This window comes from Netta rufina, assembly GCF_964035555.1.
Source record: "Netta rufina genome assembly, chromosome: 2".
In the NCBI taxonomy this organism is placed as follows: domain Eukaryota; kingdom Metazoa; phylum Chordata; class Aves; order Anseriformes; family Anatidae; genus Netta; species Netta rufina.
The window spans coordinates 13,464,620-13,488,300 of NC_140124.1; positions in this window are offsets into that span (position 1 = coordinate 13,464,620).

Below are 23,681 nucleotides of genomic sequence, written 5' to 3' on the forward strand. Positions count from 1 at the left end.
GTCCTGGTCCCCTGAAGCCACCTTTCCACCTGTACATTAAGCAATGTCTTGGGTCAATCTTGAAGGCTGGAATTCAGCTATTTGCACTGTTTGATTGCCAGAAACATCCCTGCTGTGCTGTTACTCTTTCACAGTTAGCCCTCTGCCAAATGATGCCCAGGCTCTCCTTGCTCAGGATTTTGCATGGACTGCTGATATTACCAATAAAGTTTGTATAACAGTCCTTTGTTCTGGAGGTTAAGCACCCTTAGTACCATGACTCTGACCATCCATTTGAGGACCCTGTTAGAGCAACCATTGCTTCATTGAGTTTATGTCCCTAGCTTTCTGTCTATGAAAACTGTAAACCAAGAGGATTACAGTCCTGACACTGGAAACTAACCCTGATAAAAACTCAAGACCCAGAAGGGACAGATACCCAGAAAACCATGAACAGGGATTTCTACGCAGCTACAAATGATCTAGAAGTGACTGAAAGAAGGAGCATGAGCAACAGACACATGGACATCACATTGGTGGTTAAAAAAAAAAAAAAAAGAAAAGGAAAAAAAAAAAAGAAAAAAGAAAAGAAGCTAAATCACTTATGTGAATAACAGAGATGGGATAGTGGTTAATCTGCCCCACCTTTATATGACAATGTTGTCAGCATGGAAGAATGGAATTGCCTATATCATCTGATTGTTGCATCTCATCACTATTAATAACTGCTACTATTTCCAGGCAAGAAACAACTGAGACAACCACAGAGAAACTGAGCACTTTTTTTCCCATTTAAATTTACCTAATGGCAATTTCCTTACCCTTCTAACTATGGTAGGTCTTAAAATGTTGGCCTTGTATTTAAAGATTTTCCTCTGTTCCTCCTTTGTTTCTTTCATATGAAGTATGCCATCTTGATGGCATCTTCAATAGATCTTTAAAAATCACTTTGGAATATATGTATGATCAGTCCTCTTGCTCAACTATCAGGAAGATAGACAAGTTTTTATGTTCATGTAAAAATGAACTTGCTTTTCACTGTGTGGTCCAAGCTGATTTCTGTAGTTTCCCTAGTTCTAATTTCACTGGTGCTTTATTTTTTTTTTTAATTTTAACTTTTTTTTTTTTCTTTTTTCCCATATTTAGGTATTAATACCTGTGCTGTATTACTTACAATAAATGCTTAGAAGTATTTTAGAAATCAGAAGTGAGGGAATTCAACTATCAGGAGCTCTGAATGTTTTACTTCACAAACACGTAACTTTCTGAATTTTTGTTCCCTTGCATGAAGTTTCATAATATCCAATTTAAAAGTAATTTGGTCATTAGCTTTCATTTTATTTTGGGAAGACCTTCTTTGTTCTCTTATCTTGCATAAGCATGTTAATTTCTAATACTTAGTTTTAAAATCTCTCTTATGTCTACTTATTGCTTATTACATGAAATTAGCATTAGGTAGTATCTGGGCAAATATATCTAGAAAAGGGCATTAATCAAAACTGAGACAATTTTATTAAATTAGTTCCTGGAAACTTCACCCATAAATCAGAGCAAAATTTTCTAGGCACACAAACAGAGAGGAGATTTTAGGGGGATCCTTTTTTTCTAGGGGAGGACAAACATTTAATTTGTATTAGTTCACAATAATCCACACTACCATAAAAATCACACTCAGGGGCCATATACCTTTAGTATTATGTCTCTTCTGAGGTCCCTCACTAACCATAGTGTGCTATGAACCCTGTCTTCTGGATGAAATCCTGACATGTACGGTCATTAAAACACAGCAGAAAAAGCTAGTTGTTATTAAAAATATCAGTGCAAATAATCCAACTACACGTCTTTGTAGTGTTTCAGAAGACATTACAGCTATGTCCATGCCCATAAAACAGTGTAGAAAGAAGCTATAAATTTGAGAAAACTATTTAATCTAGAATTGCCATGTGACTGACAAGGAGAAAAAATAGATATCATTGTGCTCAGACAGTTGTTTTAAACTCTACATTACACACACACATATATATGTGAATGTAATACATGTATATACTTACATTATATATGATATGTTTATATACTCACTTTTCCCTCACTTGAATTTGTCTAGATTCAGCTTCCTGATTCATTATCCACTTGTTACTTAACAGTTTAACAACATTTTGCTCCATTTATATATATTTTGCCTGTGAACAAGTGATTCCTTAAATGTCTTTTGCTAAGATGAAACAGACTAACTTCTTCATGTGAGTTTCTATTAAGTCCTTTAATCATTACTGTGGATTTTCCTGAAACTTCCTATTTATCATCACCTTTCTAAACGCACATCTATGAGTTCTAGGCATATTATTCCTGAATCACCAACATTACTGTCAGTCGTTAAGTACTGCTACTATTAACATTCTCTCATTTTCATGTGCAAGGATTTTAGCCCTTTTACCTGCTACGCTGACCCTGGCAGCCTTAGCAGATGATTGATCAATCATCTCCATTAGCCACCTCTTTGGATGTTTTTGGTCTGTGCCAATTGGACCAAATAATTTTGGGGCACACTTCAGGTATTAAGAGCAAGCAGAAATTTTGAAGAGTCCTTTGTAGGAAAATATATTTTTAAGTCCAGGATTTTTTTCAGTATAGGGATGCAGATTCCTTTCTGTTATGAGACCTGATCTCTTTTCAGAGTAGTTTCTCTTCCAGGACTCTTCCATCATATACTGTTTTTGTTTCTAGGTGCATGACTTTATCAAAATTAAAATTTTATCTTATTTTATTTTATTTTATTTTATTTTATTTTATTTTATTTTATTTTATTTTATTTTATTTTATTTTATTTTATTTTATTTTATTTTATTTTTCCTGAGATATTCAGTGGTGGCTTTACTCAGGTGGGCAGCTGAGCTCCACCATAACCGCTCTCTCACTTCTCTCAAAGGGTAAGGGGGAAAAAATATGATGGCTCAGGGGTTAAGACAAAGACAGAGATATCACCAATTGCCTGCAAATTATTGTCATGGGAAAAAAAAAAAAAAAAAAAAGGAAAAAATTAAAAAGAAAATGTCTCCTCCTGCTGAGCAGCGCAGGGCAACAGCAACAGGGAATGGGGGTTGTGGTCAGCCTCTGACACTTTGCCTCTGCCACTCCTTCCTTCATGGCCCCTCTCTGCCCCTGCTCCATTTGGGGTCCTTCCCAGAACTGAGCCTGTGGGGGTTGCCCACAGGCAGCATCTCCCCAAGAACTGCTCCCACACAGCTCCGTTACACAGGGTCCATCCCTCAGGAGCAAACTGCTCCAGCACGGGTTCCCCCCAGACCCCTTGCTCCTGCATGGACTCCTCTCCACAGACTGCAGCTCCGGCCCGAGGCCGGCTCCTGCAGGGGATCTCCATGGGCCGCAGCCTCCTCCAGGCCACATTCACCTGCTCCACCGGGGGCTCCTCCATGGGCTGCAGCATGGAGATCTGCTCCATGTGGGACCCATGGGCTGCAGAGGGCCTCTCCACAGGCTGCAGGGGAACTTGTGTTGCATGCCTGGAGTACTTCCTGCCCTCCTTCTGCACTCACCTAGGATGTCTGCAGGGCTGTTTTCCTCCATCCTCTCTTATGCAGAAGCTCTTTTTTTTTGTTTGTTTGTTTTGTTTGTTTTTTTTTTTTGTTTTGTTTTGTATGACTGATTGTTTGTTTTTCCTTTTCTTAAATCTGTTCTCACAGAGGCACAAACAACATGGCTTATTGGCTCGTCTCTGGCCTTTGGAGCCAGATGAAACTGTCCCTTACCTAACATGTGGCGGCTGCTGGACTCTTCTCACAAAGGACACCCCTTCAAGCCCCCTGCTACCAAAACCTTGCCACCTAAATCCAATGTGTGTTGTTGCCCAGTCTTGATTGCCTAGCATTAATAGATGGGTAATCTGTCTTTAAGGTCACTTATCACTCTTCCAGGTTTGGGTAATTTGCAGAATTTACTGAAGATAATTGTATGCTTTCTAGATAATTGACAAAATAGCATGGGATAAAGAATCAAATTCTGTGAGATTTTTTTCAGAAACATCCACTCAGTTATGATTAGTCATTTGCAATTTGATAATAGAGATCTCTTAATTAAGAGCTTTTAATCCATTTAATGTGTTGATAGCATATTGTTCAAGTTCTTTAATCAAAAGGGCATGTGATGTGAAATCAGAAGTCTAATCATATTACATGAACACTATTATCTTTATCAGCCAAATATTTAATCTCATCAAAAAAGATATTAAGTTAGTTTGACATGATTCATTTTCCTGAACCCTTGTTGATTGGCATCAATTATATTTTCTTTCTTTAATTCTTTGTTAATTAAGTTCCATAAATCAAGTTTTGTATCAGCCCTTTTACTACTACTACAGTAAAATACTGTTTTTACCCCTTTTGGATGACTGAAACATAAAAGAATGTAGTGTAATCAAACGTAGCGAATGATATAAACAAGTAAGAAACATTTTTTTTTTCAAAAAAAAAAAAAAGGTTTCCTGGTTTTATGTTCAGATAAACTAGTTTAGAATGAAAATTAACATGTGGGTAAGTTATTTCCTGATATTTTACAACAATCCTGTTTTTCCAATAAAGATAAGATGTTTCATTTCAAAACTTATTTAATGAGAAGTGGGCTTAGTTTAATTTCAGTTTATTTTTGTGAAAGATTGGACAATGGGAATATTCCATTTGTTTGGGATGGATAAAATAAATATGGATATCAAACTCACCTACAATTGCATCTTGGCATAACAAAGGACAGAGGAATGGTAGTTAATAGTGGAAACAATGTAAGGGATACTAGACACAACACTGTCAAATGAAAAATTCAATATTTTACACAATGTGCTCTCATTTATTACTTTTATGAAAAGTAGTATTTGATTAATGAAAGTCATCTTCTCCTTAAGTTTTGACGAGCCATTATTTTTCAGGATTTCACATTACATTGTCAAATGAGATTCCTTAGACCTGATTCACAAAGTATCCAAGTATGACTGAAAAATACATAGCCTTTCCAAACACATTCTGGCTTCATGCAGAAGTTTAGCTTTTCTGTGTTAGTTAGGATAAGAGAGAGATGTCTGATCTACCTTTGCTAATTTTGTTGCTTTCAAGAGCATAAAAACAACCAAACAAACAAAAAACATGTACATCCAAACTTATGGTGATTCTACTGATAAAGTCTTCTACCTAAATCCCTTCAAAATACCTTTTAATCTCAGTGCTGTCAGCTTGCATACCTAATACAATCTTCTGTCATTTATGAAAATTCTTCCATGTGCTTTGGAATTTGTCCTAGCATTACAGCTGGTGGGTAATGCCTAGTAAATGGCATACCAGGCACAAATAGGCATTTTCTCGCTGCAGAAAACAAAAATAAGGTCATTCAAGTCTACATTTTTAATCCTAACATGATTTCTGAATACTTGGTTGTAATTTTTTGTTGACATAAAATATTGTCAAAATATAATAACTATATATGAAATATAACTATATTTCAGACCTACTCAGCAAGACACATGCCCACATGCCTCCTATTATCCACAGGCTCAGTTAGGTCTTTAAATAATAAAACGTACACAATTGATTCCACTTTCTCCTAGTAGTATGGAACCATTGTAATAATGCCATAGTATCACCTTTGAGAATCACTGAATGCCACCAGCAAACCCTGAAACCCTAAGTAGTCACTTTCCAGTGACTGTCTCTACTTGGGTACCCCAAGTAGCCACGTGATTTTTGATGGTCATTTGTTTAATTCTGTAAGAAAGCTACCACTTGGCTCCAGCATTATTAATCAGTGGCTTTAATTCTCTAGAGAGAAAAGAATTAGATGTAACCAGAATTAAAGCAGAGGGAGGTTTTACTAGAACAGAGGATTTATTTATTTTTCTAATTCAGAATTCCTTGAATGAGTTTATAAAATTATTTAGTTTATATCTCTAAGGCAGGAGAAAATATGGGGGAAATGACAAAGGAATGTCTTAATAGAATTTCTTGTGATTCATCCATTTGACTCCCTTAATGGAGTCAATCCTCTGAAAGGGCATCAAAATAAATAAATAAATAAATAAAATTATATCACATGCTGCAATTATTTTAACTGTTTAAAAACATATTTGCCATATATATTTCCCATATACAGCAACAGAGTCCTCCAGCATCCTACTGGGTGGCCTAAATTTGGACAAAATTAATTCCTTCCAAAATAATAAACTGATAGTGACTGACACATGTAGCCTGATCTGAAAATCTGAGTTTTTATGGTATTTTTTTTTCTTTTCGCAGAAAAGATATGAAATTAGTCAACTTCAATACTTTCCTTTCCCCTCCCCAAATAAAATAAAATGAAATAAATAAATATATATATATGTATGCACTATAGTTATTACATTAATCTTTTCCAAAGAGTTTTACTGCAGAAACAAAGGAGGATTCTAAAACATATTTGATCTTTTCAGGTTAGTAAATACTGGTTTAGAACTGCTTTTATCACTCTTTCCTTTGAAAAGGAATTTTGAAATTTAAAGTCTTACAGACAAAAGATTACTAGGTTGTGTGCAGAAAGGTATGAAATTAAGTGTATTTTGCAGTCATTCCCAGAAGTAGTTGAAATCTGCTCTATCTTCTCTTCAGTGTCAGGGATCAAAGAAGAATCATTTCAAATGCAATGAACTCTGAGCTGCTTTTTCAGGCAGGTAATCAATACTTCAGTGCGTACTAAATGTTAACATATTCTATTGCTAGGAATAGAACCGGAAACCTAATTATATTAGGGGTTCTTCAGACTCACGCTACATTTAGAAATAGAAAACAAGCCTAAAGTGAGATTTATCTCTTTTTAAGTATAACAAAAATATTAAGATGTGGGGAAATAAAAATCTAAGTCTCAGAAAAATTAGTCCTCTCAGCCCTGTCTAATAACAAATGTGCTGTCACATGGTACATCGAAAGCAAAAGGAGCTGGATGTAAAAATGACTAGATTTCAGTTTCTTAGAAGATATGTAGAGTATTAGACAGGATATTCATTGACAGAGTAAAAGTTTAGGGTTACATTTTAAAAAATGAAGAGATTATTAATGCCCCTCCCCCCTCCTTTTTTTCCCAGACAGAAATATATATTAAATATAATATAAACATATATTAAATATATATCTTCAATCCTTAAATAAGAGAATTTTAGGAATGCAACATAACTTCATTCCTCAGACATAGTCTGATCTCGGCAACTCTGGAAAAGTTTTCATACAAAAGCTATAAAATAAACTAGTTGGGTTTATTATACTACTTTATGCTTACATGCATTATCCCTGGGCTTTTTCAGAGATTTTCAGGAATACAAATAATTCAAATGATTATGGAAAAACAAACTGTCACCTGGTTTCTAATTCAGTATGTGAAATTACTTTATCACAGTGTCCTCTGGATAGCAATGGGATTCTCTGTGTCTGATATATGTTTTGTTGCTGATTTTACACTAGACCACTTTGCAAATTTCTATTTCATCATCTTTTCGCTTGGTATGTATTTGTTTCTAGCTAAAACTAGCTGTTACAGCCACATAAGATAAAATAATTTGATTGGTATTGGAAAATGTATTGCGAATGCTTTAATATATAAGTTTCTTATTCCGTGGTAACCTTCCAAACTTCTGGTTTTTTTTTGGCATATTTGAACCTGTAAAATGTACAGAAAGCTTTTTTTAAAAATGTACAGAAAGTTTTTTTAAAAAATGTGAAATATTTAATGTTTTTGTTTGTTTGATTGATTGGTTGATTGGTTGGTTTTTGTAGCCATAAGTTTTAATTTTAAGTCAGTTGGTTTTCCATTTCAAAAGTCTTATTCTCATAGTTTTGAAAACCTGTTGTCTAATATCTCAGTTTTAAAATGCCATGTTAATCATTTTTTAGAATGAAAATCTTTTAACCTACTTTTAACCTACTTTACTTTACTTTTACTTTTTTTTTTTTACTTTACTTTTACTTGTAACCTACTGGAATCCACTTATGTAGATTGCTAGCTTCTTCCACACCATTCATCTCCCTTCTTTCTTCTCCACAATTTCTTTTCTGCTCTAGCTCACACTGGAGGACTTATTTGCATGAAGAAGATTGCATAGCAATTGATACGCCAAAAAAAAATAATAATAATAATGCTGACAGTCACAATGCAAGTCACAACAGTGGAAAATATTTTAATTTTTATTTTATTATTCTTTCTTTCCAGAATTTGCATTTCTCATGGCTGTGATAAATAAACTGAAATGATGTAAATCACATGTGAATGGCCACCAAACAGCTATACAGTATTTTCCTCTTCTAATTTATGTTGTTCTAAGTTGTTTAGATTCATCAAAAAAACATTTTTTTAAGTTGAAGCATACTATAAAAATAATATGCAAGGTAAAAGCTCATTAGTATATTTGTAATTCCAAAACCAGTTTACAGCTTAGATTGCACAGTAAATCAAAATATATTCTCAAATATTACTGTACTAAACTCTCTGGTTGTTTTACTGCCTCTTACTTTTCAGTATGATAGACAGTTCCATGTAAGCTGATCCAGTTACTAAATTAAGGGAAAATTAGATAAAATTAAGCTTTGAACAACAATCAAACCACTTTACTGTGAGCCTCTAAACCAACATTTAAAAAATTAAGTTTTCATTTTCTGCTAGAAAGTAAAAGAGCAGCAGGCTACATTGAAAACTCTTGGCGTCTGTAAGGTAATCAGTTCTCTGACATACAAATAACATACCTTCTTACCATAGAATCTGTTCCCATCTCAAGAATAACCTTGTTGGCTAAAAAATGTTCCATGGGTCAGCAAGTGGAAAAAGAAAAAGGTAATGGGACAAATAAAATTGCATTAAAAATAAATTTTAAAAGCTGCAGTGGTTTTAATTTCCCTTAACATTTGCTCTTAATTTTCTAGTGTAACATTATCACACTTTTATCTTTGAGGATGTTTTGCTCAGTCTGTGAACTACAAGTTCTAATTCATACAAAATAGACTCAAAAAACACTCTAGCCTCAAAATACCCATTTAACTGAAGGCGCTCATCACCATTCTCTAAATCACCATCATCATCATCATCATCTAATTCCCTCTAGCTCTATGTATTTCTCTATTTAAAAAGTCTGTTTTGGATATCAGTGTTAAATCTCTCAGTCGGTGCCTGCTTCAGTTGCATTGCAAGCAACCTCCAGCTTGCACAAATGTGAGACGTCTTCTGTCACAGAATCTGGAAGAAAGGTGATATAGTAACTATTCCAAGAGGGAAATGTATTCTTGATGAGTAAGTTCTCTGCAAATCAAAGTATATGAGAGCTTGTGCGATGAAATTTACACTTTGTGGGGGCTGTTCTCCATTAGACTTCTTAAGTTGAAGTGATATGGAAAAATGTCAGTTTGTAGTGACCTCAGACCAGAGCCACTATGACCTAACACTGTGCTGAATAAAGGTGCTAAAATATTCTCGTCTCTATTCACATGGTTCTATCTCAAATACCCAGCTCCTTTATGTTATCAAAAAAGCTGTTTTCTAGGAACTCGTTCCAAGATGCAATAAACCACATGTGCCTTGCTACTGGGAATCGAATGAAATTCAAAAGAACAAAAAGGACCACCATATTTTTAAAATGACACTCAAAACTCTTTGCATCTCAGATTTATGAAACATGCACTCCTCCAGCTTATTCTCTGGAGTCAAAGCAGTTCTTGCCTTATTGGCTGAGGACTCTAATTTGCTTTAATTTCCTTTGATCTTTTTCATTGCAAAATGTAGATTCTATATTTTAATGTAAACATAGAAAATAAACCTTTCCGTTCAAAAGGGATGAGTTTTCCTCATGCCCAATGTAATAACAATTTAATGTCAATAAAATCAGCAGCTAGACCTCCATGTGTTACCTATTGGAACTTTCCATGTACAGATTAATTTCCCGTGGGATTAATATACTTAATGACAACTGGTGGAAAATGTACAGAGGCACATCCATCATTTTTATTAATTAAATTTGCTTATTCAAGACTATGGTAGATGAAAAATCAGTGAATTATATTTCTATTACAAATATATTTATATTACTTATAAAGAAGCTTAAAACTTTAAGAGCTAGATTCTGCTGTTCAGATCCATCAGGCTAAAAGCCATCTGCTTCTTATATACTGCATAAGTTAGATTCTGGCTGATGAACATAACACACAGCTGAGCTAACCAAGCATCTTGTCTCTGGCAGGGGCCTTTGGCAGACAGTTGAGGAAAGAGAGCAGAACACTCCTGAAGCATCTTCCATTACACACCTTCAAGACTTGCTGAGTCATAGATGGTGTAATTGCAACGAATAACCCCTGGTTCCACTGCTTTTTTTTTTTTTTTTTCCCTGACTTTAATTGATTTCCCAACCTATGTGCAATTTTGGCATCAAGAAAGTCCTGTGGGAACAAGTTCCTCAGTTTAATCATGTGTGCAAAAAAGTATTGCCTGTAGTTATTTTAAAGCTGATATGTGATCATTTTCATTAAGTGTCTTGGTTCTTTTGTTGGAGGCAGAAAAAAGCACCACCTTCATTTGTAGGTACCTATGTGCATGGTGAACAAATGACTTACTTCACACTAAAATCATTATAGTACCACTAGTTCATGTCATTTCAGTATTTTGTAATTTACAGTAAATTTCCAGCCTTTTGTTTTCTTTAAATAATACATATTGAAAAACTATGAAGCATTTCTGGGTTTTGTTATCTTCTACTGCACTCCAAATCAAGTCTATGCCAATACTCCAGATTCCTTTTTACAGATATTTTTGTATTACACAGGATAAGAGGGGTCCTTAGAGTTTCATATATTAAGCAGGTGGCCTTAATTGACACAGCATGCTGCCTTCTTATGCTGCACAGTTAGCTTAAAATCTCATGTGATGTTTTAAATTTTACTCTTTACAGCTATGTGTGAAATGCATATTCCGTTAGTGACTGGAAATTTAACATGTGCAGAGATGAAAAGGGTAAGGTCCTCCCACAAATGTCTAACTTGGCAAAATTGCCCTTTCTGCTGTTTTTGCAGCCCCTCCACCCAGCATTCTATATCCCAATATGTATGAACAGAAAATCCAGCTCTTCCTATGGAATTAAAACATTTGTTCTGAGTTAATTAGAGGGGGGAGATGTATTTGTTTGACAGGTTGATTTGGCTAAGTAAACTGCAGGGATGTGAAATAACAACCCAGTTCCACACACCACAGCTATCAAGAAGAATAACAGTCACTGGGGTTTGCAGATACCACAGAGTTTGCTCTCACAAATGTTTTCAATATTTGCTCATGTCTCAGGGTACTTTGCTGCCATTTTCTGTTCACTGCAATCCACTGAAACAGAAGTGATTTCCTTCCAAGTCCAGAAAACACTTAAGATTGAATCAAAACCTGAGCTATTTAGATCAGACCTCCAGAGTCTCACACAACCACAAAGAGCTGCTGTCATTTGACAGAAATCTGCACTCTCCTATCAGCCCTCTCTGTCTCCTTCCCATGAAACAAATGATGATGTGGTTGGCCTGGCTTGCTGAACAGAAGTGGCTAGCTTAGCATTTTCCATCAGATGGACATCCTCATATAAGTACTTCAATAAACAAGTATCTGCAAGGCGAATTGAGTCAATGCTACTCATCACCTCATAATTTTCCTTAGGCCCATGATTGTTCTTAGAATTTACACTTACTGCAAATAATTTTTCCATGTGCTCATAGTAATGAGTGATACATCTTTTACAGTGGTCAGTCTAGTCCTTTTCTGCAAACTACCATTGTGATTAAAGTGCCATAACTTGAGGCTCTGACGTAGTCTAAGACTTTTCCTTTCAAATTTAAAGAAAACTGGACAAGAAGGAGTCTTGCTCACAGCCTCAGTGAATTAGCAGGTCTCAAATGAAAGGGAGAATTAGCTATTTATTTAACAGGATGCACCATCCCTGAGGTGTGTCCAAAGGACATTGTGATTTCCTGCTTTTCTTTCAACTACACTACTTCCTCAGCACTATTGTCACAGAACCAGCAGTAGAAAACTATAATGACTGGGTCAAACACTGAAGAAATAGCTTATAGCCTTTTTACTGTGATCTTGTGGTGCACAGACTCAGCATGAACAAAACCATTGAATTTTCTCTATGACTAACTGGTGTTTTCATTGCTGCACTGCACTTTTATAACAATGCTCTCCATCTCTACCTTCACATATACCAACTGTCCCATTTTCAGCTAGACAATTCTCATTTTTCTTATCTGTTTTTGGCTGTCACATCCTTTATCTGTTTTGTCCATTCTGTTTGCCCGTGCACATTTCTGCAGCCAAGGAAGAGGCAGTTACTAACGATACGTCTTCCACAAGGGTGCAGTGGGCCTGCATTATCAGTGTGTGCTACATTTGGAGCAGGTTGAGAGTGAAGTTGAGCAGCGTTTAATTTGGATGTGTCTGTTCAATTTTCTGTCTGTTAGCACTGCAATAAAGGTAGCTTCAAAGCAAAGTAAAACCTTATGGCATACTCCATGCACTGCCTTTGTGTAATACATGTATAAGCAGAAAAGAGCTATTTATATACTCACACAATAGTATTTCCTTGTTGTATAAAACATCAGAGCCCTTTTTAATACAAGACATTCTGATGCCTAAGTCTTAAGCAAATCAGCCTCTTAAAGCACAAATGAGAACAATCATTTTAGGTGCCCCTTTTTCTTCTTTCACAAACAAATGCTACATTAAATAGATTTTGGAAACAAAAGATGAGAATCCTGAAGTACTGGTCTCATCAGGTACCTCTCAGCTCTATTCTTGATGTTGGCTTTTTAAGCGGCTAAACTGGAGTTCAGTATTTTTATGATCATCTCCTGTTAAACAAATAGCATGCTAAGAGAGAAATGTAATTGCCTCTTTTTAAGAGATAGAGACAAGTCCAGGTTTCCTAGCATATGTCTGTGACCCTTGATACAATGAGTTGAGGTTTTCTCATCTTGCTTTCCTCTTTATATTTCCTGCTAGTGGTATAGATCTGAAAGAATGCCTATCCTCAAACCATCTGCATGAATTTCTTGAATTAAATAATAAAAACAGTAGCAACAGTAATAATATTAATACTACTGCTAATAGTAATGACTCTGGTAACTCTATTAAAGAATCTAGACAGGTCTTTCTTTGCCAGACATCAGAACAAGATGATTCACACAGCATACGTGAATGAATGTCATCCTCAGGGGCAAACTACAGCAAGTCTTATTAATGATTCATAGGGTGGAGTTTTCTGGTAGAGCTGCATGTTACAGCTTAGCATACTGACATTAGCATTGTCAACAATATTCAAATAAATGCTGAGCACACTTAGTCCCAGGTAAAAATGTCAAAAGGATACGAGTTAGGTAGATTGCACAAATGAAAGGAAAGAAGGAAAAATTAAAACAGCTGGAAGCAAAATTGAGAGCTAGGTGAACATGTGTTGGCCATGAACAGTGTAGTACTAACAGTGTATGTGACACTTGTTATTACAGTTAGAGGTGATCAAGAGTACTATTATCACAGACACAATATATTAGAGATATATATTGTATTTCTAACAACACAATATATTAGGGAAAATTTGACCACACACAAAATTTACTTTGCATCAATATTTTGGTTTGATGGCCTTCTTCCAAAATGCAAGCTGGTTTTCCAATGTAAGATTATCTGCCGTCATGGTAAGTGGCTGGGACATCTTGAGCAAACATCTCCAAAGTTTCTCAGACAAGCTCTTTTTTTTTTTTTTTTTTTTTTTTTTTTTTTGGGGGGGGGGGTTGTTGTTTTTATTTTGTTTTTTTTTCTCTCTCTGGAGAGATGACAGGTGAAACAGAAAAGAGAAAGAAATCAAGGTGTTCTTAAAAACTTCTTTGAATTCCCTTTTTGTAAATAGAGTTTGGATTTTTATGTTTACATACCAACTCAGACTGAAAGCTTTTCAAAATGCCAAAGTATCCTAAATGTCTCCAAATCCAATATCTGACTTGCTCCAGTTATGGTTATATGGAATCATCTCAATGAAAAAGATCTGTTCTAGAAGCATCTATTGTTGGTATCTTTTCCATCTGTCTGTATTTATTCATAAAAGAACATTAATTTGTTTTCACATTTTTTTAAATAATAATAAAAATATCAGTATTTTGTGAATTATGACATGATGGTGAGGGATATCTTGATTCTAAAAGGCTGATAAATAGCTCAGGAGACCAGCAGATGAATAGACAGAAATGTAGAATCTTCTCTGCTCTGAAGTTTACAGCAAAAACATGTAGCTCTACTTGCCTACTTTGAAACCTGACTTCAAAGTAGTCGTGTTAAAATGTGCACAATGTGACTATTTACCATATTAATGAGAGAATATGGCAATACTCCGTTATTACAAAAAATATTTGTGTCATTTCTTTTCTTTTGAAGTCAGCTGTTGATTTTAAATCAAGTGGTTAACTTAATTTTTGTCAGTCCCATTTTGCATGTATGTGGGTCACTGTGTTTGCATTAAGCACGAGGACAGGAAAACTGCCTTAGTGAAAACTATGCTTTCATGTAGTGAATTTGAAAAATATTCATTCCTCCATTACTCATGTTTCCTCATTCCATTGGAGAGTGATGACATTTGAAAGTAGGTAGCCAGACTGACAGACAAAAGGAAGCACTTGGAGCCCATCTGAGTTGCTTGGAGGAAAACTCAGAGGCTTAATTCATTAGAGTTCTTTGAATTTATAACAGGAAGACAACATAGAATTGCAAAGTGCTTTTGTTATAAAGAAAGCTGGGGAAATTTTCACTTTTTAAAATTCAAAATAAAACAGTGAAAATCTGCCCCCAGGAAACTGCACTGGCTCAATCTGTTTCAATCATCATTTTTAACCCCAATATATACTCTTAACCTCCCCTTTTCCCTGCTCTCTTTTTCCACTTTCTTATTTGAAGTTTGCCTGTAAAGTCACTCTGTTTGTCACTCTGTTTACTCAAACTAGAACAGTGGGAAAATTTCCCCGGCAGATGTTTATCTAAACCTGCTCTCACAAACTTCCAGAGAAAAGGAATCTGCCATCTCTACAGCCAGTTTGTTCAAATGACTTTCACAACAAAGAGGAGAGTTAGAAAGGTTTTCTTATGCTTAATCTAAGCAGGCTATTCTTCAAAGAAATTCACTTTCTTATTCTTTTTTTAAGAGATTCAGAAAGAGCAATTTGGAAAACACCTGATCATCACCTTCTAACTATAGCTTTTATCTATTTTCAGAGTTTTATAACATCTCTTTCTTCATATCCCCTTTCCTATATTAACTATTTCATATTTGTTAAGCTTTTGAAAGTACATTTTTTGTTGTTGTTGTTGTTGTTTGTTTTTGTTTTTGCTTTTTTCTTTATCATCAAGACTCTTTCTGGATTATGTGTAAAGTCACATTTTAATGAAATGACAAGAACCAGACACCTTTCCTTAACTGAGATCTCTGAACATGGGGTAGAGTGAAATAATTTTCCTGATTGCATGAAAAGCTGAAAGATAGTTCCTCACAGCAACTACTTGTTAATTCATCTTTCACTTAAGAAGTACTACGCTTTGTAACTCCCTGTGTCTGAAAGATATATTTGATTCTACATTGCAACTGGGTGATAACAAGATCACAGAATAATTTATGGTGGAAGAGATCTTGAAAGGTTACTTGGCTAAAAGCATGACCAGCTTAGGTCAGGTTGTTCAGGCATTTCTTAAGTTACGGATATCTCCAAAGAAGGTAACAGAATATTCTCTGGTACCTTCTTCCAGTGTATGACTACCTTCACTGTTTTTTCTTTCTTATTTATTTATTTGTTTGATTGACTGATTGATTGTGTGTGCATGGTTTCTTTTTGGTTTTGTTTTGTTTTGTTTTGTTTTTTTCCTAAATACCTATCTGGAATTTATCTGATTGTGACTTGTATGCTTGCTTCTTTTTGCATGCTCTTGGCTTGTCTGTGGTCCTACCTCATCACTACAAGCTTGTCTGGAAATCACTGGACTGTTTACCATACTGTGACATGGAACCCTTCATTGTTAAGGTCACTGCCCAGCCTGCCTTGCTTTTGCCCTGGGCTCTGGAGTCACCTTTCCTTATAAAGCAGCCCACTCCTCTATATCCCCCTCCCCCTTAATCCCCTTAAATTCTAGGACAGAGCTATAAAAATGAATTGTCTTTAGTTGTTCTTCTATTTCAGAGGAAATCAATAATGTGTATTTTTTCAACCATTTTCCATCTTTATTTATGTAAAAATCTCATGGAACTTATTAAAAAGTGAATACCATTAAACAGCAACACATACTGCTTAGTATTCAGTAAGTACAATATACATCATAGATCTTTCATTATTTTTTCCTGATGTTTCTTCCTCTTTTTTTTTCTTTTTTTTTTTTTTTTTTTTTCCTAAAAGTATATGTAATAGACTGTATCTGAGGGACAGCTTTTAAGAGGTGTGAACATCCTGCAAATAGGTATGCTTTGTTACAAAGAAATTATGGCTTAAAATTGTTTCAGAAATAAATTTCAGAGTAGAGTTAAAGTCAAGCCCATGCTTAAAAGCTTGGTGGAATATCATTTGATATGAAATTTAATATTTTTGTTCCCTCTGTAACCTAATTTACCTTTTATTTACTCTATATTCCTTTCTCAAAAGTACCTCAAATTAGAATGTCTGGCCACTGAATTCATCATCAACATATGAATTATGATCTGTGTTGATGCAAGTGATGATAAGTAGAAAACTAATTGTTTTCCACAAGCTGCTTCTTGTAGATAAGATGAGACTTATATGTATACTATCAGTTCTGGAGAGGTGCAAAGAACTGTTGGACCATAAGTATAGGAAAGAACTATGGCTTAAGAGTTAGGGCTTAATTAAGATCTTGGCCTAGCTTAGATGACTGGTTGGGCTGTAACAGGAAAGAGCCATCTGTCCAGGGATATCACCTTGATAATGGCTGGAAAATCTTTGTCTTTTGTGAAACAGAATATTGTCTATCAAAATTTGTCAGAGCCATTGAAAGGTCACAGTTTCCAGCATGTGAAGAATATAAATACAATCTTCTTCATATATATTGAGACATATCACATGTAAATTTGTTTTCTGTATATCTCAAGCTTGCAAACAGCTACAGTTACCAAAAATATTTCTCTTCAGGAAGAATGTCTCTCTGTATCAGGCATAATTCTGTGCCTCTGAAGTGAATGGGAGTTATGACAAAGACCTCAAAGGCAGCAGGGCCAGATTCATACTGTAGTATCAAGTTTGGGTGTCAGGGTCTTCATCCTGTTCAGAAGCACAAAGTCTGACACCACAGATTTAGAAAGGTGACTGTCACTTCAGGTTTAATCTACATAGCTGAATGCATCCGAGAATTTTGGAATTTCCTGTCCTGTTACTGCCATTCCAGAGAGAGGTTATAATGCATTTCATTTCCATTTCCTACCACATCACATAAACACATTAAATGATCCAATTTAAAATCCAGCTTTAGCATTCGCTGCTTCTTTTCTGTGCCACTTCAAATGAATGTCAAAAATCACAACCAGCCCATAACAACCTATGTCTATCCATAGTAGTCCAGTTGGCTAAATGTTTCAGCAACCCTGGTTACATCCTTTCCCCCACAACACAGCAACTGAAAAATGACTGTCATTTGCTTGTATTGATGAAATATATTATACATCACAGAGCTCCCACTCTTTTATATTGCCTCATGCTGAGCCTCTATGGGCAAAGTCAGCATACGTTTTATTTCCTCCCTCTTGAACACACTGTTGCAATTAGGTACAAGTTGCAGGAAGCTAATGCTTTAGTTTCTTATGCTTAAAATCACAAATGAGAGCTTCAGTTGTAGGGAATGGAACTAATTTGTTATTTCAATTATGTTTCTTTACTCACTTTTTTTTTTTTTTTTTTTTTTTTTTTTTTTTAATTAAGGAAGAAACAAAGGAATTAAAAGTGTTGAAGTGATTTAAGTGATTCCCTAACCTATGATTCCCTCAATGCTATTTCAAGCATGATGACTTTTGAACTCTAGCTCCATCCTAGCTGAACACAGCAGACAAAGGCCTAGGAGGAATCTTTCCCAAATTTGCTATTTTCCTCCAGCCCCACAGACAGGGACAGAAGATAACAATGGAAGCAGAACCACAGCATGCAGATCTCCGCAGTTTTTGGTCAGTATCACTACACTACAGAAACTTCTAAATAGTGTCAGAATGTAGTTAATCTCTGGGAAAGCACAGACTGCAAAAGGATACTAAACCACCCTAATCCCAGGTACACTGATTCTGGAAGTTTGCATTCTGCTTCTTAAAGACGCAGAACAGAATTTGCCTTGACCAATCATAAATGCTTTGTCCTACCTATCATACCAGATAATTATTTGCCTGGTACATCCTTCTCCCCATTTTCCTTATAAAGACCAGCTGGGCTTTCCCAGGCATTCCTAGGTAGCCATCTAATGACAACTCTCTTGGAGAAAATAAAGGAAGTTGATGTAAATTATGTATCTCTTTGGAAAAACAAAGTAAAACAAAACTCTATAACTAGGTAGTTGAAGTTTAGTGTTCAGAGGGCTGCTGGCTTAATATCAAATATGATGGAATAATAAAATTCTAGAAGTTTAATGCAGTTATTGTCATTGCCCTAGAACTGCTGAGATTTCTAAACCTTCAAATGCAAAATGATTCTTGCAGAGCTCACAGTAGGGAATTGTAGAGAAAGTCAGTATAATGTGTACTTTCTAAATGGATATTTTTAATGCAATACTAATAAATGAATAAATAAATGGTGAATGCATAGCAACAAACCAACACAGGCTTAACTTTCCTGACAATTTTCTTATTTCTTCAGTTAACACATCTGCTGTAGTACGATCTGATATCACATTCAAATATTATTCTTCTATCAAATATCTACAGCTGCAATCTACTAGAGAAAAAGATTAAATGGAAGGAAATTTAAGCCACAGTAGGCCTAGCAAGTCACCTGCTAAAGAATTTAGATTAGAGTCAAGGGGTTAGCTGAATTCCCAGTTATGTCATTCTGTATTCTTTCTCTGAAAACATCTGTGCTGAAGAATGGGATGACAGTGAATACATATGGACTTTTTAAATGTCTTGTGCTTAGCTAAACATATCTGCAATATGGTGATGCTTTGCAGATTGTACAGATTTGTTTACCTCTTTCTGAGAAGCATGGGTGTAAATTTTTTTTCCTTGATATGCTATCTTATTTAAACCACTTCCTTGCAGTTCTTTGAAAATAACCATGTCAGGTAAATGAATAAGAATGAAAATTCAGAGTTGATTTGTGATACTACATGATCTCTCCCCTCTGCTTCCCGTATCTGCCACTAAAATATAGAATCTTTCAATCTCTAGTAGAACAACTAAGAAAAAAGGAAAAGATGTGTGAACAGAAATGTATGCACAGACGATAATTTGCTTTTCTAGATGATAATGTAGACCACAGAAAGAATGGGCCAAAAGCTGTGCAGATGAGGTAGGGAGAGATGGAGAGCACATTGTTTCTTGGTGAAATGTATGTCTTGTCTAGGAGATAAATTACCACTGTAGAAACCCCTTTCTTCAGACAAAGTCACTCAAAAATATACCACTGGCTGTCACTGGTCCTTTCTCTACCTGTACCTTTGATGCCATTTTCATGCCTGAGTGAAGCTATCTAGTTCTCTTTAGACATTTAACTAATATGTTGGTTTTAAACATTCCTTGTGTTAGCAAAGCAGCTATGTGAGGACTTTAGAAGTTCAATAAACATTGTTTGTTGTTTTTTTTGTTTGTTTGTTTGTTTGTTGTTGTTTTTTTGTTTTGTTTTGTTTTGTTTTGATAAGGCTGCAGCATCCTTTTTGACTTTGTCTTCAGTATATCCCTATTAGTGCTCTGTCAGATTTAATTTCTTGGTCTGAATTTTTTGTTTGTTTGTTTCACAATAAATACAGGAGTTGTTTTACAGTAGAAACATAGTACTGGACAGGATCATGAGGACTATTGTGTTCAATCCCTTGAAATCACAGTGAATGAAGTGCTTCAAAGCTAATTTCAGAGGGTCCAAATAGTTTCTTCAGTAGATATCCCGACATGCCATAGGTTAAAAATCCTTTTCAACATCCATTTAAAAATATAAGTACTGTGAGAAAAGATTAAAAGGCAGAAATATAGTTTTCTGTAGAAACAGAGCAGGTGAAAACAATATGCCAGTCCCCAGGTATGGCAAAGACTGGCAAATTAAAAGTCCTACTAGTCTAGGGAAAACTGTTAGGATCAGTCCAGTGGAGGACACAAAAAAAAGAAATATTTTCTCCACTTTCTCCAGTCTGTTCTGAGGGAAAATTCCCTTCATACCCCAAGTCTTGAGCTTAGTTTAATTTTGAGAATGTAAGGAAGATATCAACCAGGTTCTGAGAAACCGAAATTCTAGTTGTCTCTAATCACCTGGTCTCATGACCATTTTAACTGAGGCACATCTCCTTGCCCTAAAGGAAGACATAATAGTCATAAAAGTAGAAGTCAGATCTTCCCTCCCTCCCCCCAATCATTAGAGTCCACTGGAAGCCCCAGAGCATGAGATTAATGCAATTTAAGTACAGAGCCAACAACAGTGATCCAGTTACAGCCAGCCACATCCTCTTTCCTTAGGGCAGGGGGATCACGGCAAAGCTAAAAATGTAGCTGTCTTTTTTTTTTTTTTGAATAGACAATGTGAGAAAGAAGATACAGAGGATACATTTCCTCTTTGGGGATGGCACAGCTTTTACAAGCTGCCCCCCTGTAGATGACAGCATCACAGTACTATCAGAGGCAGTCATTTGTCCCTCTTCTCATAAGTCAGTGATGAATGCACACACTGATTTATTGGTTTTAAAAATAAATTTAGGTACCAGTTGCAAATATGTTCTGGACAGTATTCAAAGCACCAAAATTTATTTTCAACAGAAGAAAAATTAATATTGTCCATTATTGATATGCTACATGATATTTTAGAAGCTGGGATTTCTAACAGTAACATGGATTGTATAATGTAAGATCATTAGAATTTTTCACAAGAGAAAGACAAAAAATAGTGCTCCAACAAACCTTGCACAGGGAGATTTAAGGGAAGACAATCAGCTTTACCTGACCTTATTTTTACCTTTTCATTAATTATATCTTTTGTAACTATTTTTCTTCTAGGGTCAAATAATCACCAGGTATAAAATCACCAGGTAGCTCTCCTGAACCTAGTGGAACTATATCATATAAAGACTGATAAGCATCTCCTTTTAATTTAAATATTATCAGATCAGAGGTTAATAGGATAGATCTTTGAAGCAGAATTTAAGAATTTAAATTTGAGTGTCATGGCGCATACGTGCTTCATAATTATTTTATGGGTATTATTATTAGGTAATAAATACTAATACTCACTTCAAAGTGTATTTAGTTCAGACAAGAATGTCTAAAGCAGATAAGAAAATCCATGCAGAAAATTGTTTTTGCCAGAGTAAAAGTTGTTTACGGATGTCCATGTGGATCTTCAAAGCAGGAAAAAAATACAAGGCTATACTGTGAATGTTTGATTTGCATCTATCTTATGAACTGTGATGAAAATAACATCTTTTCAAGCTGTTCACAATGTCTTTATGAATACATTCAAGTGCTCTGGCAAAAACACATCAGATAGAAGTATACCTTTCTGTTGAACTAAAAAGAAGCTATTGATTTGAACATTGGCATATATCACTGAAGAGCAAAAGAAGGTTGAAAAGCATACCAGAAGTGTCACAATAGGTTCAAGTGCTCATGATCTGATAAACATTCAAAGTTCACATCAATTTGATTGAATTACCTCAACATAGTTGGTACAGTTGGTACATATCTGCTTGTACACAATGATGGAATGGTAAGGTAATGCCACAAGGAATTCTATTACAGAGGAGGAAACTTAACAGGTCTGTTGAGCATGGAGAGATAATTCTTGTGGAAAGGATGCAGCAACAGACTTGCATGTGCAGGTGCATTAAAACAAAACAAAACAAAACAAACAAACCAAAAAAAAAGGGGCCAAAAAATTAATGTTTCATAATTTTTTTGGAACAAGTTTATGCAAATAAGCAGTTACTAGTTAAGTGAACATCTTTTGTGTTAGGCAAAATATCTCTTCAGAATATTCTTTAAGCAATTAGAGCAAACTTTGGCTCACTAGTAGGTGCACAAGTAGTGTTCTAGAAAAACATAATGGTCAGCAACATACTCAGTACAAGACCAGTGATAGAAGGAAAATTAAAAACTTCAGTAACAGCAGACTCTCAAGGAATCCCAACAGTTTAAGATTCTTTTTTTTATTTTTTTTTTTTCCTAACTAGTGACATTTTTTGTCTTGTCATAGAGATGGTTTATCTAGCTAGAAACTATCCTGGAAAACAGAAAGATCCAGAGAGAACCTAGCTTTGCTAAAAGTTCTTCATTTTCTTTTAGGTATGATTGTTTATGACAGTAAATCTATTAACTTTATAGATTGTACATATAAATATATGTACAATTAGCAAATTTATTATCTTTAAAATAATATATTTTGTTACGTCATGGAGAAAAACAAGTTAGAAAGAAACCTTCCACAGTGTTTTATTGTAGATAAAATACAATATTTATTTCTAACTAAATCAGTTTATTCATTAGTAAATCTAATAAATAAATAAATATTTAGTTAGCTAGAATATATTCATTCTAAAATGGAAATAAATGATGCTTTCCCTGGAAAATGGGGTCCAGTAAAGACTGTGGTCTTTTTTTTTATTGCAATAGAAACCTATAATTCTCAGGAATATCAAAAAACTCCAATTTATTTTCTTATTTAAACAATAAGAAAAACAATCAGAATGTATTAGCAGGAAATAGAGTGCTTAGTCTATCTGTAGCTATGTAACAGAACCAATTAAATAGAGCAAAGTATTTATTTAATTAATTATTAGGCTACTACATTTTCCATTCACATAACAATATTAATTTTCATAAAGCTATAACAGCTTGAAATCCTACTGGGTAAAATCCTCTAAATATAATACATTTCTTAAAAGAACAATGTATTAACTTTGTTTTTTGACTGTGTTAGCAGATTTCCAGTGTTCTTCTTGCCCCTTAGGGCATCTGAGGAACTCCAGGAAGCAAAGGTATCTTTCAGTACCTTCTGTTGTTTCTACAAGCATTTAATATTTGATATGATATACATGCCCTAATGCACATGAAACACCAGAGCCTAGTGTGATCACAGCATATACCAAATACGTAATGCAGTCTTTTGTTTTTTTCCCATTTTCTATTGCTATTTGGTATGCAAATCCACTCTGTGGTAACCTTATCCGTGTGCTGCTTGTTCTGTTCATGCAAATCTTTGTAGATATCCTGGATTCTGATGCCATCTGCATCTCCTTACGTTCCTTGCCTTTAACAAAGAATCATGAGTTAGCTAGACAGATGGCAAAGCAAAACTATTATAAGAGATTATCAGGAAAATATGCTATTTTAAAGACTTTTTAAAATGTAATCACCCTTATTCAGGGTAACATTAATACAGTAACATATTGTGCAATTACTGTTGGAGTTACGTTGCTTCAGTACAGACAGCACTACAGCAGAGTAGGGAGGA